Below are 4,753 nucleotides of genomic sequence, written 5' to 3' on the forward strand. Positions count from 1 at the left end.
AGTCTCTTACTTCCTTTGGAAACTTCCTTTATCTCTAAACCCCCCCAAGATAGTGTTGACAAGCATTCCCAAGCATATGGCCCAAGGATATATAGCTAAAGGGTCTCGCCACAAAGGTTTTATTACCAGTAATGAAAAACCTTTTTCTGACAACAGCTAGCCCTTCATGGTCCTGGAAACCTGGCTTCAAAAATTCCTTAGAGACTCATGCTATCCCTGACCCCTCCCAACTTACAAGTATAGAATGGACCACTCCTCACAGCCCTGGGTCCTGTCCCCGTGCTTTATTAAACCACCATTTTGCACCAAAGATGTCTCGGGAATTCTTCCTTGGTCATTGGCTCCAGGCTTCACCCCACCGAACCTCACTTGTATTCTAAAACGTAATCATGTTCACTTGTCCAACACCCCTCCTCACCCCCACAGTCCTCACCCCAGCTGCTGTCAGCCGCTGGAGGGCAGAGATGCGTAACATTCACACCTGGATCCCAGCCTTCCACAGCCTGGATCACAGCAGGGTTCCAAAAGGGAGTCCAAAAGCCACCGGTCTGGAGGCATGGAGTGTGGGGGGGCATGGGGGTATGCAGTGCCTCTCAGCCCTGTGAATGTCTTCTCCCCACAGAAGCACAACATGTGTGCCCTGGCTGGGCTCCCCGCAGACAGCACAAAGCTGGGCACTCCTTCTTCCCAGGATCCAGCAGCAGGGGCAGAGCGCCGCACTCTGGCAAAGGCAGCACAGGCTCTAAGAACAGACTGCGCTGGTTCATTCCGGAGATGAGCTGCTGACCCTTTGAGCCTCCACTTTCTTAGTGGTGAAGTAGAGGTAATATGATGGCTGCCAGCATTCTTCATTCTTCCACAGGAGGTGTCAGGTGGTAAATTGTCAATGAGGGGCATTTGTCTTTGTCACTTTACTTCCAACCTGGAACACACAGCCTGCAAAGTCCTAGTCCATTATCCAACGTACGCTATACAGTTCCATCCTCAACCCTCTGGCTAGTTACTTGAGGGACAAATTGGACCTTTTCAGATGCTCTGGAGGGACATGAAGCATAGAGTTGCCAGATTCATCAAATAAGAACACAGGATACCCAGTTACCTTTAATGTCAGATAAATGGTGAATACATTTTTAGTATTAGTACATCCCAATGTTGCATGGAACATACTTACGCACAAAAGTTTTTCTTGTTTATCTGATGCTCAGAGCTAACTGGGCCCTATATTTTATCTATCAATCCTGGTGAAGCTCTTATTTGAGGGGATAAGATCTTTGTCAGGCCAATTGTACCTTATTTTGAAGGCTCTGACCCATTCTCCATGACAAAGCTACATGGTGAGAGATTACCCACCTTTCTGTAACTGGCACAGGGAGGAATCAAAGTGCATTAGAGAATAAGCAAGGAGCTTTCATTTTCCTGGTACGTGCCACTTGCTGGGCTCACTTACAACCTCACCCACATTCCCACTGGGGAGCAGCTCCCATAATGACATCACAGTTGGACTCCATAATTCTGTGGTCATTTTCAGTTAATTAAAGCAATCTCATTCCGACTGTGAAGGCTCAGTCCTATTCATTTTAGAATTCGAGTCTCATTTTCAATTCAGAACACTCCCACCCCATCAGCACAGGCCAAGTTCATGGGCCTTGCAAATGGGGAGCAGAGGGGCAGGGAGGAGGTGCTGACCTCACCCCCTGCTTTCTGCTGTTTGCCCCTCTGGGTTTGGGATAAGAGGAAAAAGGGAAGCAGGTATTCCCTGCAGGGCTGCCCCGGGAGGCTGCAGTCCTCTCCCAGAGACTATGCTGCTCCAGTTAGAAGGCATGGAGCCCCTTGTGAACTGAACCCCAACTATGGGCTTCCCTTCACATTCCCCACTGACAATGCTTCCAGCTTGTGCTGCAGAGGTCCTGGCCAGCCAAGACCGTTCCATCTGCTCTCTGTGGGACCTGTGGACATAGCTCCTGTTTGTCCCAGGCACTGGAAGGGGGTGATCTTAGCCCCACGCCCACAGGCGGCCCTCACCAAGCTCCATCTCAGTATTCTGCAGCATCAGACACTACCGCAAATCAGGTTCCCCAGAAGCAGACTCTGAAATGAGCATTTGTGAATAAGTGAATTATTAAGAAATGCTCCTAGGAGGAACGTGTTACAGAGCAGTGGGGAAGACAGATAGCGAAGTGGAACAGCCAAGAAAGGGTCTGATTTCCTCTTGTAGAAGAAACTCTAGGGCCAGCAAATCATGGCTATGACAGCCAAGGCGGGCCCACCACCCATATTATGTGGTCTCTGAACTAAGAATTGGGTTTTTTTTTTTTTTAATGTAAAATGCAAAAATCTTCAGCCTTAATAGATTTTGTCCCTTGACCTGTAAAGCATAAAATAGCTACTATCTAGCCCTTTATGGAAAAAGTTTGCTGATTCCTGGATAGCGCGCAGTGTTTGATTGGATCCTGGTTTGACAAACTGTCTGTGAAATGCTTTTAGGGGATAATTAGGAAATTTTTATTACAAACTGGTGTTAAGTGATATTAGAAAATATGTTAGAGATGTATGCTTAATTATTTAGGGTTGAAATATTGTGATGATTGTAATTTGCTTTAAATACTTCAGTAAAGCAAATGAGTCACATATGGTAAAATGTTAATGATTGTTATTAAGTCCAGGTGATGGATGTCATTACTCTGTTCTCATTACTATAGGCTTGAAATTTTTATAATTGAAATTTACGAGGGGGCACCTGGGTGGCTCAGTGGGTTAAGCCTCTGCCTTCAGCTCAGGTCATGGTCTCAGGGTCCTAGGATCGAGCCCCAGGTCGGGCTCTCTGCTCAGCGGGGAGTCTGCTTCCCCCCCCCCACCGCCCCGCCTGCTTGTGATCTGTTAAATAAAACTTAAAAAAAAAAAAAAACTTACAAAATTAATATACACCTTACTCTTTTTCACCTATCATATCTAAGCCATTGACCCAGTCCTGGCTGTTTTACAGTTGACATGGCTCCCAAATGTGTCCCTCTCCTTCATCTCAGCTGCCAGATTTGCAGCCTGAGCCTTCATCAAAGACCACACAGTGGAGATGTCTGACAGATTAGTGGGTTAAGCGTCTGCCTTCGGCTTAGGTCATGATCGAGTCATGGTGCTGGGATGGAGTCCCACATCAGACTCCTTGCTCAGCAGGGAGCGAGAGCCTGCTTTTCCCTCTGCCTACTGCTCCCCCTGCTTGTACTCGCTTGCGCGCTCTCTCTCTCTCAATCTCTCTCGACAAATAAATAAATAAAATCTTAAAAAAAAAAAAAAGAGGACCACATAGCAGTGCAGAACCATTGTGTGTGGAAATTGTTAGGTCCCCCAATAATGGGTCCGTGATTGAAGAAGCAAGACTGATACAAAGCAAAGGTCAAGCAAAGCTTTATTTCGCGCCAAGCATCAAGAATCAAACCAAACGTTCAGGGCTGCACCTCTTACAGAAAGGGCGACCTTTCTCTGCTTCACAGACTAGCTTTTAAGGGCAAAGGCCATGTGGTTGGGCCTGGCCACGCACAGGTGGCCAATGAAATTGTAACACACAGAAAAAGCTGCACAGTCATGTTAGGTCACACATAAATGACCAATTGAATTATAATTTACCCTAGTAGATATTTGAACCAGCCTATCACCTTGCTCAGAATTAGGGCCCATACTGCTTGGTAACTAGGGAGACAGTATGCGCCCCCCTACTGATCGGATGTCTCCACCTGGCCTGACCTACCCTTGTATTTGGGCTTTGTTACCTGGGACTGTTTTCCGGGACTTGTTTTTTAAGTCAGTCCCCTGGGGGAAGGGGAGCAGGAACAGTTTAAGGGTTAAACAACAAGGTTATTGTTTAACGGAGGGAAGCGCTCTGGCTAAATAGGTCCTTACAGGAATAAAACAACAAACAGACCCAAACATAATTCCTTCTTTCAACAAACACAGTTGATCCTTGAACAGTGCAGGGGCTGGGGCACTAACCCCTTGACCCTGTTCAGTCAAAAATCTGTGTATAACTTTTAATTCCCCAAAACCTAAAGACTAGTAAGCTTACTGTTGATGGAACCCTTGGTGATAAAAGAAAGAGTCGATTAATAGATATTGCATATGTGTATGTACTCTATCCTATATTCTTACAATAAAGTAAGCTAGAGAAAAGAGAATGTTATTAAGAAAAATCATAAGGAAGAGAAAATACATTTACAGCACTGTGCCGTATTTACCAAATAATATCCCCGTATAAGTAGGCCCATACTATTCAAACCATGTTGTTCAAGGGCCAACTGTATTCATTCAGGGCCTGCTACGTGTCAGGCACTGTGCTAGGCCCCGGGGATGCAGCAGTGACTGCCCAAGGCTATGCCCTCCCAGACAGTCCGCAGGCCTCAGAAAACTCCCACTGATCACCACTCACCACACCCCCAGGTATTCTTGATGATGTTGCCAAACCATCAAGAAAGGGTTTAGGAGCACCTGGGCAGCCCAGCTGGGTAAGAGCCCAACTCCTGATTTTGGCTCAGGTCATGATCTCAGGTTGTGGGATCAAGCCCCACCTCAGACTCCACGGTCAGTGGGGAGTCGTGTTGGGATTCTCTCTCCCTCTCTCCCTCATCCTCTGCCCCTACCCCTGCTCATGCTCACTCACTCTCCCCCTCTCTCTCCCTAAATAAATAAATCTTAAAAAAAAAAAAAAAGTGGGGGGAGGTTTAGCTATACCTGGAATAAAAAGACAAGAGCTTGTATGACCCAC

The sequence above is a fragment of the Mustela putorius genome, unplaced genomic scaffold (genome assembly GCF_011764305.1).
Source record: "Mustela putorius furo isolate JIRA1106 unplaced genomic scaffold, ASM1176430v1.1 tig00003867_pilon_pilon_pilon, whole genome shotgun sequence".
Classification (NCBI taxonomy): domain Eukaryota; kingdom Metazoa; phylum Chordata; class Mammalia; order Carnivora; family Mustelidae; genus Mustela; species Mustela putorius.